The sequence below is a fragment of the Camelus dromedarius genome, chromosome 2 (assembly GCF_036321535.1).
Source record: "Camelus dromedarius isolate mCamDro1 chromosome 2, mCamDro1.pat, whole genome shotgun sequence".
NCBI lineage: Eukaryota > Metazoa > Chordata > Mammalia > Artiodactyla > Camelidae > Camelus > Camelus dromedarius.
In genome coordinates this window covers 47,491,058-47,518,547 of record NC_087437.1, presented here as the reverse complement: position 1 = coordinate 47,518,547, position 27,490 = coordinate 47,491,058, and the positions used below count along the sequence as shown (strand labels likewise).

The following is a 27,490-nucleotide window of genomic DNA, read 5'->3' as shown; positions in this document are numbered from 1 at the left end:
TGTGCTCTGTACCTACACAGAGTACGTGGTGCATGGATGAATGAGGAAAACAAAACAGTCAAAAATGTATCTGATACAATCATTATCATTTTTCGATGTAGTAGTGTCTTACAGCTTTTTTTACTACACATATTTTTTAGTTTACTTCATTGGTTTATATAGTTGTGCTCATACAGCATAGTAATTTTGTATCTTGCTTTTTTTCACTTGAAAAACATTTCCTTAAATTACTATAAATTTTTCATAAGCAATAGTCTTCTGACTACGTATTTCTATGGAAGACACAGCACTTAATATACTATTGAATTATTTTTGCTCCTATTTTATTTACAGTTATTATTTTATTTGAGTTCTATGTTCTTAAAAGTCTGTTTGCACAAGCTCATTTCTGGAATACAACACCCTGGAAATAACTCTTTCAGTCACTAGCCATTCAGTATCAACTTTTCCGCCTCATAAAACGTAAGTGGTTTTATTCAGTGTCATGCAGTTAGTAGGCAGGTTAGATATTTTGGTTCTGATGTAGAATTATAAGCAAACGTCCCATCTTACCACATCAAACCTTTTCTTTCTGCCCTCTCCCCAGTGTAAGAGAGAAATCATGTCTTCTCAGCCCAATGATCATGTCTTCTAGGCCAGCTAGAAAAAAAATAGCACGTGGCAGCTCAGGGGTACACTTTTCTCTTTCCAAGGATCTAGGGGAAGTTCTCTTTCCCCAGACAGATCTGACAGGGATTCACAAAGTGTTTGCATAAAGGGGATGAATATGACATATGGAGATAAGAGTAACACGTAGATTTGTCATCTTATTTACATTTTCTATCCTTAGACTTTCCACTTCTCTAGGTGAAAGAGTTAGCAGAAACCTACTCAGAGTTTTCACAAAATAAATTCTGCCTAGTGTGGTTGTGCTTCCTTTAGCAAATCCATATACATATAAAAGAACAGATGGGAGAAAGAAACATAAATAACAGTAAGTCCAGTGGTCACATTAGTACCAGATGTTGTGAGATAGTTGTAATTTCTAATGTTCTGTTTTCTGTATTGTTCTAATATGACTTAAGAGTAATCCATCTGAGGAATAAAGCAGATTTTTCAAAGTGCTTTCAAAAATTAAGACTGAGAAAATATGATCCATATATGTATATCTGTATTTTTTTTTAAAAAGTAGCTGAATAATTAAACATTTTTTCCCCATTTAGTCAATAAACCTTGTGCTTGTTAACATGCTAGACCCTGGGTTTATGGTGGCAAACAGCACAAACATAGTCTGTGGACTTACACACTCACCACTTTCCTTGAAAACTCTTAAATCACTCTTAACTTACAATGTACATTTTTTTATACCACCTTGTACAGAAATGTTTTGTGAAAAGATATAATACATATTCAGCAATCTAGAATACAACAAAATTATATATGGAATATATAAAATACATGTAGTACTTAAAATGCTGTGGATTTATGCATGTGCATGCATGTATCAGAGAGAATGCACATGCATAGATAATAGTTTGTTGTGGCCATAACTGCAGGCCATCTTGGAAATCAACACAATTGCTTAGCAAGTCTAAAACAACAGTTTTCTTCCAGCAATGGGACCAACTGCTGGTTTTTTTGGTTCAGCACCGGAGACTTGGTATTAGAGGCCATGCTGTATAAACATTACGTATGTCTGAGTAACAGAATCATACTCAACAAAGTGAGTTCATACCTACACAATGAGATCCACTGAGGTGACAGCAAAGTCACATCTTAAATCACATGTCTACTTTAAAGCAAAAGCTCAGCAGTGGGATATGAATGCACTCTTTAAATAATTACTTTTCTCGTGTTTTTACTTTTTGCTGAGTGTGTACAATTAAATTCATGTAAATTAAATGTAATGGGAGTCCACTGTTTACTGATTAGATGTGGAACTTCAGTTTTCTAATCTGTGAAATGGAGAGACAATGTGTATTGGAGCGCTATTTGTGAAGATGAAGGGAGATAACATAAAGTCTGTAATATTCTCCTTTCCCAGATTCATGATACTAAAGTTTGGGTCTGAGGTAACTCACAATATACATACTAAAGTGTACATTTTGAAAATCAAGGACATTTTCTCCCACAGGCTGTCAGTAAGTTCATTATTGCACAAGGGCAGTCTACTGTTGTGTTTTTATTTTTTAATTTTTCATTGTGCCTACCACCACCACCACCCAAAAGATACAAAATTCTATAGTTTTACATGTATAAAAAATGTCTGGGAGTATACTTAATAATTCTTTAAAAGCAAGTAACAATGAAAAATGCTGAACGACTATGCCAAAAATTAGATACTTTCTAAAGCAACTTCTGTATAAATTAATTATAATAATATATGTAGTTTTTAAAAGTGTGTGGGTTTTACTGAGAGAGAAAGACTATGGGATTATCAACTTGAGAAAAATAAGTTACCTTGTGTGACACTGAGAGCAATCTAAAAACTGCTGAAAAGTAAGAGGTAAGAAAACATAACCTCACATATAGTTACCAAAAACTTAAATACAAACTAATAATCTCACTTACATAAGGTGCCAACAACAGTACTGAAACCAGGTAGACGATGCCGCAGAAATCTGCATCAAAGATGCCAGGCAGCTACTTTAGTGATTAAGGCAAAGACTTAAGAGACTGAATCGATGGAAATATTCAAAACACGTGGCTGCTTTCCTTATTTTCACATAAATGACATATAAGTTTTATACAATGTCTAGTCAGGGTAAACTAGGTATCAGAATGATATACAAAAGAGTTAAATCTGTATTAAAGACTTCATAGAAAGTACAAGAGAGAAGTGAGATAGATATAAGAAGCTTTAAAACATGACCTGAGAATTCTACAAAAGCCATGTAACACACAGACCATACGACAATATGACACAAATACTACTTAGTGTATGAAGAAAGACAAGGGAAGGAAATACCTAGTAGCATGAAACAAGTACTGCTTCAGTAGCAGAGTGCTTTTAAAGTATCTGCTGGGGGCAAACAAAAGTCTAGGACCAGAGGGCTTCAGAGAGGAATTCTATCAAACATATAAAGAAGAGCTAATACTACTCCACCATAAAAAAATAATAAAATAATGCCACTTGCAGCAACATGGGTGGACCTGGAGATTGTCATTCTAAGTGAAGTAAGCCAGAAAGAGAAAGAAAATTATGATATGATATCATTCATATGTGGAATTAAAAAAAAAGACAAACAAACTTATTTGCAAAACAGAAACAGACTCACAGACATAAAGAACAAACTTGTGGTTACCGAGGGGGTGGGGGAAGTGGGGGGAGGGAGGGGATAAATTAGGAGTTCAAGATATCCAGATGCTAACTAATATATATAAAATAAACAACAAGTTCATACTGTATAGTGCAGGGAACTATATTCAATATCTTACAATGAACTATGGTGAAAAAGAATATGAAAACAAATATATGTATGACTGAAGCATTATGCTGTACACCAGAAATTGACACAACATTGTAAACTGACTATACTTCAATTAAATATATATATATATATATATATATATATATATACACACACACACACATAAAAAAAGAGCTAATACCTTTCCTTCTTAAACTATTCCAAAAAACTGAAGAGGAGGAAACACCACAAAATTCATTCTATGAGGCCACTATTACCCTGATACCAAACCCAGACAGTGACAGTACAAAAAAAGAAAATTACAGGCCAATATCTCTGATGAATATAGATGCAAAAATCCTTGACAAAACATTAGCAAACAGAATTCACCTATATATAAAAAGGATCATATACCATGATCAAGTGGGATTTACACCATGGAGGCAAGGATGATTCAATATCCACAAATCAATGTGATATACCACATTAACAGAAGGAAGGATAAAACCCATATGATAATCTCAATAGACGCAGAAAAAGCATTTGACAAAATTTAACATCCATTTATGATAAAAACTCTCAGCAAAGTTGATACAGAGGAAATATATCTCAACATAATAAAGGCCATTTATATGACAAACCCACAGCTAATATCATAATCAATGGTGAAAAGCTGAAAGCTTTTCCTCTAAGATCAGGAACAAGACTAGGATGCCCACTCTTGCCACTTCTGTTCAACACAGTACTGGAAGTTCCAGCCACAGCAACTAGACAAGAAAAAGAAATAAAAGGCATCCAAATTAGAAGAGAAGAAGTAAAACTGTCACTATTTGCAGATGATGTGATACTATATATAGAAAACCCTAAAGTTTCCACACAAAAACCATTATAACTAATAAATCAATTCAGTAAAGTTGCAGGATATAAAATTAATATACAGAAATCTGCTGCCTACCTACACATTGATAATTAACTATCAGAAAGACAAAGCAAGAAAACAATCCCATTTAAAATCACATCAAAAAGAATAAAATACCTAGGAATATACACCCAAGGAGGTAAAAGACCCATACTCTGAAAACTATAAAACACTGATGAAGGAAACTGAAGATGATACAAAGAAATGGAAAGATATCCTGTCTTATGCAAGTGCATGCATGTATCAGACTGGAAGAATTAATGTTGTTAAAATGCCCATACTACTCAAAGCAATCTAGAGACTTAATGCAATCCCAATCAAAATACCCATGACATCTTCCAAGAACAAACAACTCTAAAATTTATATGGAACCACAAAAAACCACAAATAGTCAGAGCAATCTTGAGAAAAAGAGAACAAAGCTGAAGGTTTCATACTCCCTGACTTAAGACCATACTACAAAGCTACAGTAATCAAAACAGCATGGTATTGACACCCAAAACTAACACAAAACTGTAAATCAACCATACCTCAATTTTTAAAAGCTACATATCTTTCTCAGAGATAATAAAAGGACATATATTTTCTTAAAAAAAAAAAACAGTATGGTGTTGGTACAAAAATAGACAGATCAATGAAACAGAATACAGAGCCCAGAAATAAATCTACATACCTATGTTCAATTAATCTATGACAAAGGAGGCAAGAACATGCAATAGAGAAAAGATAGTCTCTTCAATAAGTGGTGCTGGGAAAACTGGACTGCAACATGTCAAAGAATGAAATTAGAACATTTTCTCACATCATATATACAAAAATAAACTCAAAATGGATTAAAGACCTAAATGTAAGACTGAAAACCATAAAACTCCTAGAAGAAAACATAAGCAGAACACTCTTTGACATAAATCATAACAATATTTTGGGGGATCTGTCTCCTAAGACAAAGGAAATAAAAACAAAAATAAACAAATGAAACCTAATTAAACTTAAAAGCTTTTGGACAGCAAAGGAAACCACCAACAAAATGAAAAGATAACCTAAAGAACGGGAGAAAAGGTTTGCAAATAACATGACTGATAAGGGGTTAATATCTAAAATACATAAATAACTCATACAACTCAACATCAAAAAAAAAAAAAAACAACCCAATTAAAAAAAGTGCAGAAGAGCTGAATAGACATTTTGCCAAAGAAAACATACAGATGGCCAATAGGCACATGAAAAGATGCTCAAGATTGTTAATCATCAGAGAAATGCAAACTAAAATCACAATGAGATGTAATATCACACCTGTCAGAGAAGCTATGATCAAAAAGAACACAAATATCAAATGTTGGTGAGGATGCGGAGAAAAAGGAACCCTTATACACTGTTGGTAGGAATGCATATTGGTGCAGTCACTGTGGAATACAGTACGGAGGTTCCTCAAAAAAGTAAAAATAGAACTACTATATGACCCAGCAATTCCACTCCTGGGTATATATCTAAAGAAAATAAAAAAACAAGTTTGAAAAGACACATGCACCCCAATGTTCATAGCAGCATTATTTAAAATAGCCAAGATATAGGTGCTTCGTTAGTGCAGTAGGTAGCACGTCAGTCTCATGAAACAGCCAAGATATGGAAGCAATTTAAGTGTCCATCAACAGATGAATGGATAAAGAAAATGTGGTATATACGTACAGTGGAATACTATTCAGTCATTAAAAGAATGAATTTTGCCACTTGCAACAATATGGACCTCTAGGGTATTATGCTTAGCAAAGTAAGTCAGACAGAGAAAGACAAATACTATATGTTACCACTTATATGTGAAATCTAAAAAATAAATGAATGAATATAAAAAAATGGAAACAGACTCACAAATATAGAGAACTAGTGGTTACCAGTGGGGAAAGGGAAGAGACATGGACAGGGGATTAAGAAGTACAAACTACTAAGTATAAAATAAACAAGGATATATTGTTTGTACAATGCAAGGATACATTGTACAGCACAGGGAATATAGCCAATATTTTATAATACTTTAAAAAGGAGTATAATCTAGAAAAATACTGAATCACTACTTGAAGATCTGAAACTAATATAATATTGTAGATCAACTATACTTCAATTTAAAAAAAGAGAAAAAAGGTATCTTCTGGGGATTCTGAGATTCTAGGAATGGACAGGGAAAATAAATCCATAGGAAGCACAGATCAGCTGTGAAAAATGTACTTCTGTTTACTTAATTCACTTCTGTCCATGAATTCCTCATTCTTATAATGTTAAATCTCCATATGCTAACTTCAAATTCCCAGAGTAAGAACAAAACTTAAAAAAAAAAAAGTTATAATAGAACAAAAACCAAGCATTAATGTCAAGAAGCTTGTTAGAAAGAAACCTTGTTATTCACTCTCCAGAGAGTGGCTCCATTAGCAAATCCTCAGAAGGGACTGAATTCAATTCACTACACAACATTAAATCCCCTAAATAAATCCATATGAATATGACATAGTTCATGCTCTCAAGAAGCATACAGATACTCACTGAGTGCTCACTATGTGCTAAGTATTGTTCTAAATGCTTTCATGTATTAGTCATTTAATCTTTATTATAATGCTATTATGTAAGTATTGTTATTATCCCTCTTTTACAAATGAGGAAATACGTATTAACCCAGACAATATTTAGCCCAGACAGGTTAATAACTGCCCCAAAACACAAAACTAGTAATTGTGATAGTCTGGCTTCAGAGTATATGGTCTTAACCGCTGCGACATATTTAGGAGAAGAAAAGTTAAATTAAAGAACCTTACATACACTGACAATATTTTGTGGATTTTCTAAGCCTTTCCTGACTTCAAATATTCTGTACAGTTGTCAGATTAGTTGACCCCATTCTGACTGGGAAAAAAGTTATTTGCAGGAGGAATGTCCTCAACCAATTTATGTCTGATATTTATACTCAACAAAAGACCATCACATGATTCATTTAGCTGTGCTTTAGTAGTTGTTCATTAGTAGATCATTTAGCTGTATATTAGCTGTGTCTGTGAACATCACATGGCTGTAAAAAGAGCAGGCTTTAATTGCATAGATTTTGAGGAAATCTGAAGTACTACATTATCGCTAAGAAAGCTAAAAGTTGGTCACTTCCAGTGAAGAAAAAACAAAGAAACTACCAGTCTCCACACTATAAAATTATTAATATTATAAGTTGCACTGAGTTTTACTACCATTGTAATTATGAAGACAAGCACAGAAATTGCTTTGATAAAGCCAAGTTCAATTTTTACAACTGGCACATAGTTAAAGAAAAAGAATATAAACATTACTTTCATAAATACTTTAAGATGCTGCCTATCAAGTTCTCAATTGCAAATAATAATAGCCATTAGATTTTAAGGAAATCTTCATGTGGAAAATGACTTTAAAATGATGTTATTACTAATATATATATATATAATATGTATAAAAATGATAGTGTGATAGTTTTTCCTTTTTTGCTGTCATGTATGGTTTGATTTTAGATCAGACTTCATAGTAGTACCTAATTTCAATCTTTTCCTCCCAAATTTTTCCATTGATGTTGCTTTACATTTGATTACATGTTCTGTAAATCTACATTCCAGAATAGTAGCTTACTAAGGGAAAAACTCCAAGGTTTTTGTACGTGCCAAGAAGTTAACCTCCTAAGGAAAACACACAATTCACTTGCTTTTAGGCTAAAGGCAGTCAATTGTTTCAAAATGCAATGTTACTTTCAGGTCTAGACCTGCAGTAAGTTCATCAGAAAAGTACTTGGAAAACTACAATCTGTAAAAGAAAAATAAGCCACAGAAATCTGCTTAGCTTGTTGAAAAATGAGTACATACTCAAAATAACTCTAAATAATATCTCATTACCTGAACAGTTTGCAGGTTAAAAAATATTCAAAAGTTGAAGGTGAGTAATTTGAATACTTATAGAAACAACAAATCAATGACATACACACTACTGCCTTCTGATCAAGGACAATTATTTTTGTCATCTTTCCATATATTTGTCTGCACAACAGACATCTAGAAAAAAGAGGCTTGCTATGCCTCTGGAATTATGTTTCTAAGATTAGAACCTATTTTCTGAAAACCATCTAGTGGGATGGGTTACCAAAGGAAATTATGGAACATATTTTCCTAGAAGTCTTTAACAAGTAAGGATGGTGTCCAGTGGCTATTAAGGCTGCTGTGACAGGTTTGCTGGCCTTCATAACCCTGGCAACTGTGTGCAATGGATGATCTACTCTCAATGCCTGTCATCTAACTGCTCTCAGTGCCAGCAACCAAAATGGCCATGCCTGCAGTAAGTCTGATCCTTCAAAGTCATTGATGATTTTGGGAAGAAAAAAAATTTTTCTAGTCCATTCTTTTCTGATGGCAGCTCTTCTCTGCCACAGAATTTTATATAAGGGACTTCAAATATGTGCAAATTTATAATCAGGCATATAAAAAGATTTTAGCATCTGAAAATACAACAAACTGAGATAGACTATCTTCCCTCTAGGAAGTGGCTTCCTTACGCTTCCCTGAAATCAGACATAAGACTTTAAAATGCTACGAATCTCAGAGAATTTAGCAATGATAAAGAATATCAGAAACTTTACAGGTGAACAAGCAAGTGCTGAAAGGTCAAGATCTAAGGCCAAACAGCTGGTTCAATACAGAATCTAGATTTTTGGACTCTTGATTCAGTGCTCTTTTAGGACACAGTCTCTCCTAACCTATCAATCTTTGTTAAAAATGTCCACAAACATCAATAGGAATAGGCAACTACTCAATAACTTACAGAAAATTATTTCCTGTATCCTTCATAACTATACTCAGTAAATAATAAACTAAGACTGGCACATAGCAATTTACCTACTTTTCAGATAGCTTAAAGCATATAGCTACTAACTAATAAAAAGATATGAAAAGTATTTTGATACACAATTATGATTCTACTGCAAAAAGATCACTTACTGATCACCTACTTTTGGGCACTATGCTAGATGCCGAGGACACAAGAATGAACACAAACATTGTCTCCTCTTGTTAAATAATTTATGCTTAAAATTATCGTCTTAATATTGCCTTAAATCTCTATAGTACTTTATAAGATGTATCTCTCCACTGAATCTTAATAACTCCAGGTGAGTTATGATTAGAACAGAATGATTCTATCCCTAGCGCAGCTTTTGTCACATCACAACACTAACTTCTTTGGCTTCCACTATACAAATGTTTAAAATCTGAAGTGTACCAGACCAGATAAGCATAGTCTGCAAGAATTTTTAACCTTTTTCTGTTTTTAAATCTCACACTTACTTCAAATGGCAATGCTGGCCCTGATACAGAGACTTCTTTGTAACAACTGCAATTATATACTAAAAGTTACTAAAACTTAACCTCTTAAAAATGAGCACAATTCAGATAAATTATCAAGCTAACTACTAAAATGATACAGTATAAGTAAGTTTTGGGGGCCAAAAATGAAACATGTTATTCCTTACATATATACCAATATACTTGAGATCCAATTTGAAATTTGAAAAAAAAAGAAACATATTATTCTTCTATTAATATAAATTTAACATAATGATTAATATGTATTTATGTTTCCTTAAATAATTTTATGCAATTTGGATCATTTAAATTATCTTGTTAATCATATGAATTACTCAGCAAGCAGCATACTGCAATTCCTACTGTATTATTGCAGGAAAAGAGGCAAAGATGAGAGATATCTGCCTCCTTTTCCCCAAACAAAGTAGCACTTTGGGATTGGAATTTAGTCTTTCAGCCATCCAGACCAAAGTGCTAAAATCCGTACTTAAGAGTTTCACTGTTAAGAAACGTTAACCTTAAAGAAAAAGCTCTAAGCCACCACTTCTACTACAAACTTACAAACTTTGTATTGAAGCATTTTAACTTTAAACTCTCCAAATGGCATAGTTGGGTAGGGGGAGACAGAACATCTAAAAATTCATTAACCTACATCAATTGATTTGTATTAATAAGAGATTAAATGTGAATAATATAAATAGCTATAAAACATTATCAGTATATCTAAGGTTAAGTGACCTTTCCGAATGCTGGAAATCTCAAGACTGTAAGTTGAATCCTCAGACTTTATTGTGTTGACTCAGGTTTCTTTTTCACACTCTAAGACTTCATTTTTTCCTACCCATGGTTTTTAATTTTTATTATAATTTTTTTCTAAAAAGATTGATAGAGTTCATTTTATACATAAACTTAAGGAAAACTCAAATAGGTTAATTTGCTTTATACAAAAATAAGACTGGTATCAAGAAACTTCAGCAGAGATATTATTATATTGTGTATAAGGTTACTTTCTATTACCAAATAAAGGTTAAAATAACTATACAAAATTAAGATACATGGCTCCCAAATAGAGAAAAATATCAATCACTTCAGTCTGCTAACTGATACTGTAACTGCTTAATCTGACATCAAGAACATTCTTATCTTCTGAAATTGGTCCTGACCAGAGGTATACTTCTTTATCTCCTAGAAGTTCCAAAATACTGTCCCTGAATTTTAAAGTTTGGTGAACAGAGATTTCACCAAAATCTCTGGGTCTTCTTTTGTAAATCATCCTTAGTCTTAATTTGTTCCATTCTTTTGGAACAGTTAAGTCTGAGCTTACATTTTTTTGGAGATGGTTTAAGGTCATCAGTTTAGATTCTCCCTTCCTCCATATTATGTATTATTTGTCATGGTTCAAACCTCTAGGCATAATTATTTTCCAAGCAGGTTGACTAACACCTGGGTGTTTGACAGTGGAACAGGTTTCTAAGAAAATGAAACTAAAAGCCATGCGGTTTTTGGTCCCTAGTCACACCTGTAAAACTGGCAGTCAGCAAAGTGGAAGATAGGGTTTATTACATAAACTGTGTCTTTTTTCTTATCTCAGATAAGTCCACTCATGAGCTCTAACACCTCCTAAGGGTAAAGGAAATGAACATGTATTAAACACCTGATCCAGGACAAAAACTTTCTTGGATCTACACTATCTCATTTAATTCAACAACAAAAACAATAACAACCCTGCTAAGTAGCAATTACTCCCACTATACAGATTAGGAATTCTGTCCAAAGTAATCATGCCAGTAAGTATAGAAGCCAGGTTTTGAACCAAAGAGGTTCAGATTTCCCAAAGCCAATATTTTTAGTACTCATAGGATTTTAAGGTTAGATCACTAAGTGCCATGTAGAGCACACAATACAATTCATCTATGTTACAGATAAGGAAACTAAGGCCCCAAAAGACTGAGACCTGCCCAAGGACACACACTTGTGGTGAGGTTGGGATCTGAATTCGTATCTCCTGATTTCTATGTATAATTATTTTTGCATGTGTGTGTATGTGTGTGTGTGTTTGAGTGTCACTCTTGATATAATTTATATACAATTTATAATATCTCAACTGTCTCCAAATGAAATTCATATGTGTGGCAGGTTCAGGGATATGTATTTTTAGTGACCAAAAATAATTAATGCATTTGGCAAGAATAAAAATTTAATCAGCATTTATAAATTATTACATGTTGTAAAGAAGTCTGTTGCCAATATATTTATTTATTCAGTCAATAAGTGCCTATTATGAACTAGCTACTATGCTTGGCAATGAGAATACAACTGAATAAGACAGTCCTTATCCTCATAAAATTTACATATTGGTGGAGGATACAGACAAATAAATAGGCAATTACCAATGCATGAGTCAATGCTATGACAGTGAGAGTACAAGATGCTATGGGAACAGGAAGCAAGGACACCTAACCCAGACTAGACTTTTCAAAGGAGGTGACATGAAAGATGAGTAAGAGTTAGCCAGTTAAGGAAGGGGTATAGAGTGTGCAAATGTTTCAGGAAAAGCAAACAGCATTTGCACGTGAAGTAGGGAAAGGCCAAGGGAGCTGTAGGAGGAGGGAGGAGAGAGAAATTCAGAGAGGGAAGAAAGAAACAAATCATATAGGTCTTCAAAAGCAAGGGTTTACAATCTTGTCTGTTAGAATTACCTGGGGAACTTCAAACAAACAAACAGATGTCCAGGCACCATCTCAGACCAATTAAATCAGAATCTCTAGGAATGAGACCCTGGCACTGCTAATTAGATGCTTCTAACACGAAGCCAGGATTGAAAACCACTGTTTAAGCTACAGGGGGAATTAAACACACACAATTACTAAGAATAAGGGAAAAGGTGATCTTAAGTAATTAAATATATCTCTGGGCCCTAGTTTCTTTATCTATTGAAAAGCAGGCTGGAGCAAGTTAGAGATAGTATGAGATAATGAAAGGAGTCACAAAACATTAGTTTTGTCAATGGTCTATCACCTGACACCTGTCTGACCTTAGATAAAAACGTCATTTCTCAGAGACAGTAATACTGCCTTCTCTACAGGATTGTTGTGTAGCTCAAGATAAGTATTCTTAATAAAACAGCTCAATAACTGTGCAAATAAAATATAAGCAATGATTTTCCAAAACTTATGCTCTTAAAGTTGCACAATTTTTTTAAGATCATAAATATTTTCACCAGAGACGAAATCTTTAAGGTGCTTAAGAAACATAATTCATTTAACGAATATATGTATGTATATGCATGGCTGGGACATTGTGCTGTAGACCAGAAATTGACACATTGTAACTGACTATACTTCAATTTAAAACAAAAAGAAACCTATTTCATTTAAAGAATCACTCCTGCCTTGATATTCAAGATATTAAAATAATAAAAGAGAACTGATTCTTTTAATACTATTCTAGTTGCTAAAGAGATCAAACAGGATTAAGTTAGCCCCTTTCAAGTAAACAGATCAACAGAGTAAATGTCCTTTAAATAGTAATAGCAAATGTTAAATGTTAAAAATTCTTTATCCAGTAAAGGGCACTAATAAGGAAAGGTATACACAAAGTAAACTGTTTTAGGAAAAGTTATTATGACCTACTTTACTATGTAAGTACTTTATTTATAAATTTAGTTGTTTTTTTTTTTTTAAGGGAATACTTATTTGGGATGGAGAGGATCTTATCCTGACAGGAAGGAAGCTCTGCCTTGACAAGGGCTGTTCCATGCAGAGCCAGGCAAAGCCACTACTCCTTTACAGTCCCCCTTTTACAAATATCTAGCTCTGTGAGAATATATACTTTTATGTAGCAATTTTTTTTATTTAAGAACAGTATTTGTATTTAGTGACATTTCTTTAATGCTATACCCAATTTACTTAAAGTTTAAAAAGAAACCTTTAGACATATAAAAACACTGTTGTGCATTTAAATGTGGTTCATTTTAAATTCTTAAACTAAAACTGGTAAGAATGCCTTTCAAACTTTATATTTATAGTCAATGATAAAATATTAAGTTAATATTTATTCACTTTCTTATAACTTTCCCCATGATGCTATTACCATTATGATGTGCCATCATTTCTTTCAACCACCTATTTTGTGATTTTAATAGGAAAGCACTCTATTTTATAACGATGAAGAATGCACACGATAATTTTGAAAAAAGTTATGGATGAAATTTTAATTTTATCCAAAAACATGAAATGAGAAAACTAAAAAACAAAACACCAATACAGACACACACACACACACACACACACACACACACACACACACACACACACACACACACACACACACACACACACCCACTGGGCCCTCTACAGATAATTTTGGCTGATGACACTGCAGAACAGTTAATCTGATAATTAAAATTTTCCAGAACATGTGATGTTTAGATAGAGATCTATGCTGTCAACCAGAATTCAATGCTTCAGTTAAAAAATGTTAAAACTTGAATACACAGACATATTAACAAATTAACACTGCAGTTGCTTCTAAAGTCCATTAATAAAGACGGTGTTCCGATTTATACAAATCAGCAACATGGTATCTTAAATATTTTCCAGGTCTTTCCTTAACTACACGCAATCCAGCACATAAACAAATTTTCTACGGAGCAATGTAAGCAAATACCCAGAAAACCTAGTTTCTAAGCAGGAAAACACGCGACCAATACTGCCCACAGTGAAATGTGGCCGTAATAATTACTCGACGACTTGAGCTACCAGGAGTTTACCCTACCCAAGTTTTCTAGGGGTTCCTCCAGGCCTCACAAAGTACGATTCAAAATACCATCTCGCAAACCCATGTCCTGCATGTGCACAAAGGCGCAGTGCTGGAATGAGGAAGCTTCATCAAACGAAATCACAACTCTACTTCATTAAAAAATATGCACGCTGTTTTTACAAAGGCCCCTCTTGTTCCGCTCCCCTTACCCTTTACATAACTACGTAAACAGGTCCCCAGTTACTGACATCTAAGAAAACAGCTTTCGATTCCCAAGTCTGGTAACTAGCCACCATCGCCACTATTCCTTTAGCATCCTAAAATAAACCCCTCAAGCCGCGGTCAAAATACAGTGGCCGAACGTCTGGTGTTTACATAGAACAATTCTGGGCGCTACCCTACCTTTCTGAACCACTTGGGAGCTATGAAGCAGGTATCACATAATAGACTTACTAAAGACACAAATCACGAGACAATCTCTCAGGTCTATGAATGAAAGATCCAATACGTTTGACTGTCTCTCGGTTAAAAGGAAAAAAACAACTTCGAGTGTAAGGGTAGGAGGAGAACTGCGGGGTGAGGGGAGCGGTTTTCCTTCCATGCCCCAGCCGGGAGATTTAAACCCAGCAAGCGCAGGGTCGCCGGGCTGGTGGGGCTGGAGTCCTTGGGCGTGACAGCCCCTCAGGAACTGCTCGCGGCTCGGCGCCGGGATCCCTGACGCCGCGGAGATCGCGGGCCGGGTGGGTGTGCAAGGGCGCGGGGGACCGAGCCACTGAGCCGCCGGGGCGGCGGCCCTGGGCGCACTTCCTCACTCTCCAGCCGCCCCATCCCCAAAAATGGGAGAGGAAGGAAACCAGGAGCAAGGCGGCGGCCAGAGGGAGAAAAGAGGGAGCGGCGAGCCTTCGCCTCTGCATCTGGGTGAGGCCAGCAGCAGGCGAGGGAGAGGGAGCGGCGATCGCAGGCGAACTCCGCTGCGGGCCGATGCCGCGAGAGACGACCGGCGGGCAGCCCCCGCCCGAGACGGCGGACGCGCCCGAGAGTCCCCGGCACCCACCCGGCCCCATCCCGACCGCGCCCGCTCCCGCTCCCGCTCCCGGCCAGTCTGCGCTCTACTCACGCTCGGGGCTCCTCCAGGCTCCGCGGCTCTAACTGCATCGGGTCCCAGCCCCGCGGGCGGCGGCGGCGGCGCCGAGGGAGAGGAGAGCGGGCGGCACGGCCCCCGCCTCCCGGCCCCTCTCCCCCGCCGCTCCGGAGTTGCCCGGCCGGGCCCGAGCCCTGCCTCGCCGGCGGCCCCAGCCCCAGTGGCCGCGGCGACAGCAGCCCGAGACCTCAGCGGCCGCAGCGGCGGCACCGGAACTGCCGCTTTCTCCTCCTAGCTGCTCTCCTCGCTAGCCCCCGCCACACGCCCCCGCCCCCGTCTCCTTTCTCTGTCACCCTTGTTTTTTTTTTTTCCTTTTGTTTCCAGAATAAACTTTATTGGTCTCTTTTTCCGCTCACATCGTGTAAACAAACAACGAACTCTTCCCCACCCCCTCGACTCCCCCCTCCTCGGGCAGAGGAGGGTAAGAGCTGAGGAGGGGCCGAGCCTACTATGCTCCGGAAGCAGATGCATAAAGGAGGGGAAGTGAAATTCCAGAGACCAGGAGGGGGAAGTGGGCAAATCGGGTTACAGTGTGCCATTGCGCCTGCGCTTAACTTTTCTGCCCGAAGTTCTGGTGGCGTTGGGGTGTTTTCCTGCTGGGCGTGTGTTTAATACTGTTGTCTTTTGCAGTGGTGAGGCTGTGTGTCATCGTAGGGCTGCATATGTGTAGTATATCTGTTTCTACAAGCAGCAGGCGGGCTAGAGTAGAGATACAGAAAGGAGTATTGGGAACAAGTGAGTCCATTCACTTTTGCGCCCATTAAGGAAATGAGATTTCCTCTCGTGGGGAGAGAGAAGGGGGCGCGGTGGCTAACCGCGGCTGTCAGCGGCTAACCAGAAGTGGATATCGGTACTAGAAAGAAGGCATTTTACGAAACTTTGTTGCGCGTCCTGCCAACGTAAGTGTTAAGTTGTAGCCCATCCCGAAAGAGGAATACACTGCCACAGCCCTCTGCAATCCTTTGACTCACTCGGGGAGACGTTTTGCAATGTCCTTTTTTTCAGATTTGAATCAGCTTGTAGGATTCAATTCTGACTATTCAGAATACGTACTTTTTTCGCGTCTTTGCCACAGAGACTTCAAAAAAGCCATTTTGGCTGCAAATTAGATTCAAAGTGGTGCTTGGTACTGCGTACCATAGAAGCCTGTTTTTGCTTGAGAGTAATGGGATCTTGTTGCCTTTGGGGATCACTACTGGTAAGAGTCGGATTTTCTGCGTGTTTCTCCCCCTAGTGGTCCTTCATTGTAGTGGAAAGGCGTAGAAACAATGATTCTTAGAAGTTTGCCATACAAGTCCTAAAACTAGGGCTTTCACTTGGATTTTTAGAGAGTAAAGGGCTTGGAGGTGACCCACCCTAGAGATGTTACAACTTGTCATCCAGAGCAAAAAGCTCACCAATAACCAGTTTTTGCTCAAATACCACAAGCCTACACCCAATCGTAAGTGAATGTATGATTGTTCAGTGGTGCAGGGTTAGCATTTACTGCCCAATTCACAGTTGATGTATTTGGTTTATTTGGTGACTATTGATCTATTATATGTTTTATCTTGCTTCCAAAGGTGTTTGCACTATTATTCAGTATTTAGTGTATGTTAAGACATCTATATGACAAAACCCATTGCTCAAGTTCCTGCAACTGAAAAAAGAATGTTTTAAAGGAAAAACTGAAATAGTGATTCTTAGACTGTTAATCAAATAAAAATGGAACACTTCAGAATTAAAGAATTATTTTCTGAAGTCAGGAGGTGAAATGTCCAAGACATTCTATTCTATTACTATTCTATTCTATTATTCTATTCTATTCTGTTCTATCATTCTATTCTAACACATTGGAATGATAATAAAAGTTACTTGCCTTTTGGTTTCATTTCCATTGAAAATAAAGGTAACTGATACACAAATCTGACAGTCAAAACATTCTCTAACACTTAAGTTACTACTAAACTTTGAAGTCATTTGGAAACAGGAGTCAACTTGCTTACAAAGAAATATACTTTGGATGTATAAAATTGCCAAGTCAAACAGTAAAAACACCGAGTGATAACACAAGTGAGCCGTCGTGTAACACGTTAATTTGGTTATGGTCAGAAAACATACTTTTAAGATTTCATTTCTTTTCCATTTGTTAAGGTTTGTTTTGCCCCAGAATATCTTGGTGAATGTCCTATGTACACCTGTAAGGGAATATTTCATGTGTGTTGCTGAGTAGAATGTTCTATATCAATTATATCAAGTTGGTTGATAATTTTAGGTCTTCTGGGGTTTGGGTATAGCTCAGTGCTAGAGCACATACTTGATATGTGTGAGGTCCTGAAATCAATCCCCAGAACCATTAAAAAAAAAAAAAAAAGGTCTTGTATATCCTTACTGATTTTCTCTAGTAATTTTGTTGGTTTCTGGGAGAGGAGCATTGATGTCTCCAACTATAATTGTGAATTTGTCTATTTTTTTTTCTCTTCTGTATATTTTTGCTTTATATGTTTTGACGCTGTATTGTTAGGTGTACATGCACTTAGAATTCTGTTTTTGATGAATTGACTCTTTTTATTGTTATGTACTATCTCTCTTTGTCCCTTGTAATATCTGTGTCCTGAAATCTGTTTTTTCTGATATTATGTAGGCATTCTACCTTTCTTTGACTAATATTTGCATGATATATATTTTCCTATCTTTTATTTATCTGTATTGTTTTATTTAAAATGGGTACTTGTAGACAATACATAGGTCTCTCTTTTTTTAAGTCAATCTGCAATCTTTTTCTTAATAGCTGTGTTTAGATGATTTACATTTAATGTAATTATTGATATTGTTGCATTTGGGCCTACTATTTTATTATTTATTTTCTGTTTGTTCCCCATGGTTTTTCTGTTCCTACTTTTCTGCCTTCTTTTAGAATATTTGAATATTTTTAATATTACATTTTAATTTATATATTGTCTTTTGGATCTATTTGTATTTTTTAAAATAGTTGCTCTAGGGCTTACAATATATACACGTAAACTTTCATGGTCTGCTGAGTGTGAATATTATATAATTTCAAGTAAAATGTGGAAAGACACCTTGCAACCATTTAGGTTCCTCTCTCCCCTACTCACTGACTTTTATTTTATACTTGGTATATGTATTGTATTTATATATATGGAAACCCCATCAGACAATTCTGTAATTTTTGCCTTCAACAGTTATACAGGCATACCTTGTTTTATTGTGCTTCAGTTTATTATACTTTGCAAATATTGCATTTTTTACAAATTGAAGGTTGGTGGCAATCCTGAGTCAAACAGGTCTATATGGTGCCATATTTTACAATAGCATTTGCTTACTTCATGTCTCTATGTCACATTTTGGTAATTCTCATGATATTTCAAACTTTTTCACTATTACTATATTTGTTCTCATGATCTGTGATCTGTGATCTTTGATGTTACTACAGTGACCCGCTGAAGGCTCAGATGATGGTTAGCATTTTCAGCAGTAAAACATTTTAAAATTAAGGCATATGCGTTTTCTTTTTTTTAACATTTTTTTATTGAGTTATAGTCATATTACAATGTTGTGTCAAATTCCAGTGTAGAGCACAATTTTTCAATTATACATGAGTATGTGCATTTTCTTGACATAATGCTATTGCACATTTAATAGACAAGTGTAGTAAGAACATATCTTCTGTATGCACTGGGAAACCAAAAAATTTGTTTGACTTGCTTTATTGTGATATTTACTTTATTGAGGTGGTCTGGAACTGAACCTGCAGTATCTCCAAGGTATTCCTGTGCATATTTTAGAGAACCTAAGGATAATCTCCACTCCCAACTCCTATATTCTCTTGGCTAGCTTGCTCACTTCTTTTCATTTAAATGTCAAGGTGCATTTCCCTGACCAGCCTTTTAAAAATTACACACACTCTCTCAACCAGGGCTCCTATTATCCCTTCCCAATTTTGTTTTTCTCCATAGCTCATTACCATCTAACATATTACCTGCTCCTTTGTTTATTATATGTCTCCTTCTACAAGAATGTAAATTACATGAAGGCAAGGATTTTTATTTGTATTATTCACTGCTATGTATGTCTCCAGTTTTCAGAGTAGTGCTTAGCTCAGAGTAGCTACTCAATAAATATGTATTGAATGAACCAATGGATTTTAGTGATATGCCAATCAATAGTCAGGTTATTTTCAATTTTTCCATATTACAAGCAATAATGCTTTGGATATCCTTCTATGGCTCATGTATGAATGCAAATGTCTAGGTAGTACTGTGCACACATTTTCAATTTTGCTGAATTGCTAAATGCTTTCCCCAGTTGCTATACCAACTTACCATCCTACCAGTTGTGAATTTCCCCTTATCTTTTGTAACAATTGATCACGTCAGAATTTTTAACTTTTGCTAAGTGATGAGTAAAAACTGACGTTCTATTTTTGTTAATATTATCTGCACTATAGTCTGTCAGTTTAATCTTCTCTTTGCTGTACCATCTGGAAAGTATTTATTTCAGTGGTTTTTTTTGTTTGTTTGTTTTGTTTTTTTTTTTTTGCAGAGGTCGGTAATAAGGTTATTTATTTAACTTCTTTTTTTTTTTTTTTAATGAATGTACTGGAGATTGAACCCAGGACCTTGTGCATGCTAAGTATGCACTCTACCACTGAGCTATATTCTCCCTCCTCATCTGGAATGTTGATCTGATCCCTCTATTGAGTTTTTAGTTTTTATGATAATGTTTTAAATTTTCCAGAGCTATTTCTTGTTCTCTGATTGTTGCTTAAAGAAAAAAACCCAACCTATCCTGTTCTAATATATGGCATCTAATTTCACAACACCAACACAGAAGCCATGTTATATATGTGATATTGTCCCTTTACCCACTAGTGAGCATAACAATATGCCTGGATGTTTTCTTTTATGTATTTTCTTGCATCTACATTGGGGGTCCTTCCCCCTCAGTTACTCCTCACCTCTGTTTTGTTTGTTTGTTTCAGTATTATGTATTAGAGAATATTGTATTCTCTGCATGTATTATGCATTTCCTCAAATGTTTGGTGACCCAGACTATCCATTTATATTTTAGAATGAGGTGCTAAAAAAGCTGAGTGGCAGGCCTCACAGTAAGATGATTCAGCGGTTAGAATCCCTAGACATTAGTACTAGATATTACTAAGTAATTGTTCCAGAGCCATTTAATTTCTTTTTAAAAAAGGATCCTCTAGTCTTCTGCTTGTGAGGTATGTGACTGATCCTTGGAATTCCTAGGATGAAGGAAGGATTCTGGTTTCTCACTACACAAGATTCAGGTTTTTACAATTACTTCTACTCTGCTGTGCCTGTTTGGTTTAAGCAGAGAGACTTTCTGATTTCAGTTTCTTCAGAGAGGATAGTGATTTGGCTGTGCTGAACTGAGGAGAAGACCTGTCATTCCAGTCATTTTGCACACAAACGTCTCGCCAATTTCTCTGTTTTCATCCCTGCCTCTCATCGATGAGACTTTCATTGAGGATCTGATTCATCCATGTTTGGAGACTGTCAGGGGTTCAGTGAGGTAAATCAACATCTTTCTCTTTGATAAGCATCTTAACTTACAGCAACTTCTCCTTTTCTGTTATCATCTCTCTATTCTCCATTTTCCAAAAATTTGCTGATGTCATTTGCCAGCTAGTATCCCGTTGTCCTCCTTCCCCCATGAGTTTGTTCTTTTTCAAGAATCCATTTAATGTCATTTTTAGGTGGGACTTTGGAAAAAGAGGAATTAAACTTCTGTCAATGTGCTATCCATTTCTGTCTATTTTAATGTATTTATTCTTCTTGATGAACTTATAATCAGTTTCCCATGTTATACATACTCCTCCATACATGGGAATTTATATAGAATTTCATTGAATCTATAGATTAATTTGAGAGGAACTGATATTTCTACGATACCTAATCTTGATTTTGAAGATTCTCTGTTTATCCAAGTGTTCTTTAATATATTTCAGTAAATTACTAACAGGTTCTTCTTATAAAGCTTGTATGTTTCCTATAATCATATTGATAGATATTTTATCTTTTTGATTGCTCTAGGGTATAGACCCCCTACTCCAATTCCCGCATTACATTTCTAATTGATTATAGAAAAGATTTGTATATTTGCCTTGTACTGACCCCTTTGATGAACTGCAAGTTCTGAAAAAGTATAGTTGATTATTTTATGTAAATGTGTAAAAATGTAACTTGTAAATGTGTATCATTTTATAACAAGAATATGAAATGAAAGCTGTTTTATTAAGCTTGATAAAGTTTGTTCATAAATATTATTTTTTATTTTTATGCAGCCATTAATTTGTGAGACTTTTTTTCTATTTTCTTTTTATGCAAAAAAGCATTGTTATGTTAGAAGTTCCTCTTGATGGAGATACTTTTTATTTGAGAAGTAGTCTATGATCAAATAAATTTGAAAAATGCTGTCTTAAAATACCCCCCAGCACCTCGTATAGTGCCAGACACTTAGCAGTAGGTTCAACAAGAACTTAGTAAACAGATTTATTCAGTCCTTCCAACCATCTTCTTTCCTTCAGGCTTATTCTCTAAACTCAGACAGATGGGAAACATTTTCTAAAAACTCTTCAAGGTGAATATTACATAACATCCCTGGAAACCCATGTTAGTGTTTAACAAATCTCAATGTCAGGAAACTTCCTTACCCTAAGGCTATTTTACTGTAGTTTAAGTCATTTCCTTTTATTCTTTCTTTAATGCTATTAGAAAACAGGTTACCAGTTCTTGTGTATAAATTTGAGAAGAATGTTACATGGAACTAAAATTTAGCTTAAGGTGTACTTTAGAAATTCTTTTTTCCACTTTCCGCCATGATTCTATAAAATGAGGTTAATTCTACCACCCACAAAAAACAATGGATTTATGTATAGCACAATATTGGAAAAATATGTCCAACAATTTTAGTGAAAAGCAATACTTCAGTATGATAATATTTATCTCACTCTCCTCAGAACTCTTAAACCTCACTGGTTTAAGATGGTTTCCGAACTTGACTAATCTTTAAAAATACCTGGGGAACTTAGTAGATATAAAGATTTTTAGTCCCCATGCAAATGAATTAAATTTGATTACCAGATAGGTGGTGCTTGGTTACTGTAAGAAAAAATAGACCTTTAATCCAGATTCTCAAATTCCCAACTAATTGGAATATCAGGAAGAAGGAACAAAGGAAAGAGGGAATAATTAAATAAATTTTTTTTCCAGAATTGAAGGACACAAATCCCTAACTTCATAAAAGAGTTTCCCTACTGCCTAGCACAAAGTATAAAAAATGACCCCAACTAAAACATGGTAACACCAGAAATAAAGAGGAGATCCTAAAAGATTCCAGAGTGGAATTTTTAAATTATAAGTTTCCAAGCGCCGTCTCTGACTTTTTTGTCAACTTTTTTCAAGTTGACTTTTTAATGTGCATGTTAAATTTTTATTTTGATGGTCTTGCTTTGACTCTATTTATAATTTCCTAGAGCTATTTTTTCCTTCTTGTGTGTTGGTTCAAAGTATTTCCACAAATTCTTTGATACTTTCATCATAAAGTAGAGCCTAATAACCTTTCCTTTGAGTATAGACTGGGCTTAATGACATGCTTCTAATGAAGGAAAAAGAATGTAAGTGATACTGTATGTTCTTTTTTTAGTATTCTGTTCTTGTTTCATAGATGCCCTGTCTTCTGTCATTTCACAGGACATTAGTAATCTTTATTTGTTTAAGTTTTGTTTTTTTCCCTCACTGCATTGTCTCTAATTCCCTTGAGTTTCATTTTTTTTGGATTCAGGATAGTTGAAAAAAAGTCAAAGAGATGGAAGGGGATACAGGTTCTGGGAGTGAGGTCAGGGAAGAGGAGGAAAACAAAGGCTAAGGTCTGCTACAGGAATCAAGAAAAGTAAAGTGAAAGGAGAAGATTAAATATCCCTGAAGAGGAAGAGATATATGAATATATTTTAGAGGTGTTTGTTCTTTTGTTCACAATTTCATCAACTATCATCAGTAATCAAGTTCCTTAATCCATACCATCTTTGACAAAGATTTCTAATATGTTGTAAGTAAGACATACTCAGTGGTTATTCTACACTGTTTTACTTGAATTTGAATTCTTCTGTTCCCAAAACTGTATGATAGACAAGCCAAGAAGTTATAAGACTGTGCTAAGAAAACTTACATATTGTTTGTATAACAAGTGGATTGAGTGTTGCATTAGTCTGACAGTAGTTTTCAGACGAAGCTGAAGGTCAGTAGAATCATTGTAGACTCCATTCCTGCTGTCTGTTATTTCGAGTATGTTTTTCAAATGCTAAGAGCCTCTTTTGTAAAATGGGCATATTAATGGTACCTACCTGGGGTTGTTATACAGATTTAATGAGATAAATTGCTTAGAATGGTGCCTGGCACAGTGTTGCCTGTCTTTTCTTCTCCATCTGCTTCACCTTCTCTATTTTCTTCTCCTCTTTATTCTCATTTTTTCCCTTTTCTGCTTCTCCTCCTCCACCTCATATTTCTCCTTAGCATAGGCATACCTCATTTTATCACGCTTTGCAGACATTGCTTTTTTTTTTTTTTTTTCCCCCTGATAAATAGAAGGTTTGTGGCAACTGTGTGTCAAGTAAGTCTCTTGGTGCAATTTTTCTAACAGCATTTGCTCACTCCATGTCTCTTTGTCACATTTTGGCAATTCTTGCAAGATTTCAAACTTTATTATTATTATATTTGTGGTGGTGATTGATGGTCCATGATCTTTAATGTTATTATTGCAATTGTTTTAGGGTACCATGAATCACACACATATAAGACAGCAAACTTAATGGATAAACGTTGTATGTGTTCTGACTGTTCCATGGACTGGCTGTTCCCTAGTCTCTCTCCCTCTCGTCAGGCCTGCCTATTCGCTGAGACACAGTAACGTTGAAATTAGGTCAATTAATAATCCTACAGTGACCGCTAAGTGTTCAAGTGAAAGGAAGAGTTGAACATCTCTCACTCTAAATCAAAAACTCTAAATGATTAGGCTTAGTGAAAAAGGCATGTCAAAAGTCAAGATAGGCCCAAAGCTAGGCCTTATGTACTAATTAGCCAAGTTGTGAAAAAGTTCTTGAAGGAAATTAGAAGTGCTACTCCAGTGAGCACATGAATAATAAGAGAGTGAAACAGCCTTTTTGCTTTTATGGAGACAGTTTTAGCAATCTGATACAAGATCAAACCAGCCACAACATTCCATCAAGCCAAAGCCTAATCCAGAGCAAGAACCTAACTCTCTTTAATTCTGTAACGGCTGAGAGAGGTGAGGAAGCTGCAGAAGAAAGGTTTGAAGATAGAATAGTTTGGTTCATGAGGTTTAAGGAAAGAAGTCATCTCCACAACATAAGAGTACAGGGTGAGGCAGCAAATGCTGATGCAAAAGCTGTAGCAAGTTATCCAGAAGATCTTGCTAAGATCAAGAAGGTGGCTCCACTAAACAGATTTTCAATGTAGCTAAAACAGCCTTGTATTGGAAGAAGATATCTAGGATTTTCATAACTAGAGAGGAGAAGTCACTGCTTGGCTTCAGAGCTTCAAAGGACAGGGTGACTCTTACGAGGGCTATGCAGCTGGTGACTTTAAGTTGAAGCCAAAGCTCATTTACCATTCCCCAAAGACTAGGGCCTTTAAGAATGATGCAAAACCTCCTCTGTCTCTGCTGGGACAGCAGGGCCTGGATGACAGCACGTTTGTTTACAACGTGGTTTACTGAATATTTTAAGCCCAATTTTGAGATCTGCTGCTCAGAAAAAAAGATTTCTTTCAAAATACTACTGCCCATTGACAATGCACCTGGTCGCCTAGGAGCTCCAATGGAGATCTCCAATGAGACATATTTTTTCGTGCCTGCTAATAAAACATCCGTTCTATAGCCTGTGGATCAAGGAATAGTTTTGATTTTCAAGTTCTATTATTTAAGAAATGCATTTTCTAAATTCTATAGCTGCCATAGATAGTGGTTCCTCTGAAGAGCTGGGCAAAGTAAATTGAAAACCTCCTAGAAAGGATTCATCGTTCCAGGTGCCATTAAGAACATCTGTGATTTACAGAAAGAGGTCAAAAAAGCAACATTAATAATAAGAGTTTGGAAAAAGTTGATTCCAACCCTTATGGTTGACTTTGAGGGGTTCAAGACTTCAGAGGAGGAATTAACTACAGATGTGGTGAAAATAGCAAGAGAACTAGAATTAGAAGTGGAGCCTAAAGATGTGACTGAACTTCTGCCATCTCATGATAAAACTTGAATGAATGAGGAGCTGCCTCTTAGGATAAGCAAAGAAAGTGGTTTCTTAAGATGGAAACTAGTCCTGGTGTAAATGCTGTGAAGATTATTGAAATGACAACAAAGGTTTAGAATATTACATAAATTTCATTGATAAAGTAGTGGCAGGGTCTGAGAGGACTGATCCCAATTTTGAAAGAAGTTCTACTGTGGGTAAAATGCTATCAAACAACAATGCATGCTACAGAGAAATCATTTTTGAAAAGGATAGTCAATAGAGGTGGCAAACTTCACTGTTGTCTTATTTTAAGAAATTGTCACAGCCATCCCAGTCTTCAGCAACCGCCACCCTGATCAGTCAGCCGCCATCAACATCGAGGCAAGATCCTCCACCAGCAAAAAAGATTGACTCACTGAAGGCTCAAATGATGGTTAGCATTTTTTAGCAATAAAGTTTTTAATTAAGATATGTATATTGCTTTTTTTAGACATAATGGTATTGCACATGTAATAAGCTACAGTATTGTGTAAACCAAACTTTTGTATCTACTGGGAAACCAAAAAAATCAACATAACTCGCTTTGTTGTGATACTTGCTTTATTGCAGTGGTCAGACACCAAACTTGCGACATCTCCGATGCGTGCCTATGTTAGTATTATACAACAGTGTCTTATCATGAACCTTGAATCTGTTTTGGAGGGACTTCAGGCATTTTGGCCACTTTTACAAGTCTTATCAATATGCTGCAACATCAAATAATAAGATATTGGCACTTAAATTTGTTAAGTCATAAGCAGACCTCTAACATAGAAGCTTGATTTCTGTAACACAGCTAAACCACTCAACAAATTTTTACAGAAGGCCTACTCTGTGAGAGAAACTGTGCTGTAGTGGCTATATAAAAATATAACATACTGCTCGTAGTCTAGTGGAGGAGACAGTCAAATTTAACACAGAACTCCTCACAGTTAGAGGCGTTCTCAGAATGCCATGAGCACATACAAGAGTGAACTCTGATGTGCTTACAATGGTCACTGAAGGTTAGGCAAAGGGAAAGCACTTGTAAGGGGTGGTGTGTGTGTGCGTTCTCTGTGTGTATGTGTCTGTGTGTGTGTGTGTGTACGGGTGTGTGTGTTTAGCAGGGAGTTGGGCATAATTCCAGATATACAGAACAACAGAGAATAACATGAAAAACTAAAGAGGTATGAGAGTGCATGTTATGACTGGAAACTAGCAAGTAACTGAATGTAAAATCTGAGAGCCTACTTTGTATCAAAGTTATACAGTAAAGAGAGAGTCTTGAAACACCAAAACATAGGTCTTACCTGTAGAAGAGCAATAAAGTAAGTCCTAACATGGTATCTAAGAATTATAAAATCGGCGTAGAGGAAGTACTCCCATAGCACTTGGTAATAGTCTAAGTATTTGTTTCATACTTTGTTGATGTTTGTTGAATGAAGGAATAAGGAAATGATAAATCTTTAAGAATGTTCAGGAGTCAGCCAGGTTTTGTTTTTCCTTCTGAAATATTACCTTTATGGCACTACTAACTCCAGTGCTTCAATATTTATGTGATACTCCAAAATTTCCTTTATTTGGCCCTTCTAATTATTTGCTGCCATCTAGTGTAATAAAGTTGATGTTGTAATGCTTTTTCCC

At 35.9% G+C, this 27,490-nt stretch overlaps 1 protein-coding gene across 2 annotated transcripts in view; it reads right to left on the bottom strand.

Moving 5' to 3' along the window:
- Positions 1 to 15,980, bottom strand: part of PIK3CA (phosphatidylinositol-4,5-bisphosphate 3-kinase catalytic subunit alpha) — a 72,126-nt gene extending 56,146 nt beyond the window's left edge. The window contains exon 1 of one of the 2 annotated variants that reach the window (XR_010383543.1): positions 15,535 to 15,980. The gene's annotated coding sequence lies outside the window, so the exon portion shown is untranslated. The remainder of the gene's footprint in view (positions 1 to 15,534) is intronic. The other variant, XM_031451468.2, reaches the window with a different exon arrangement.
- Between the last annotated feature and the right edge of the window lie 11,510 nt (positions 15,981 to 27,490).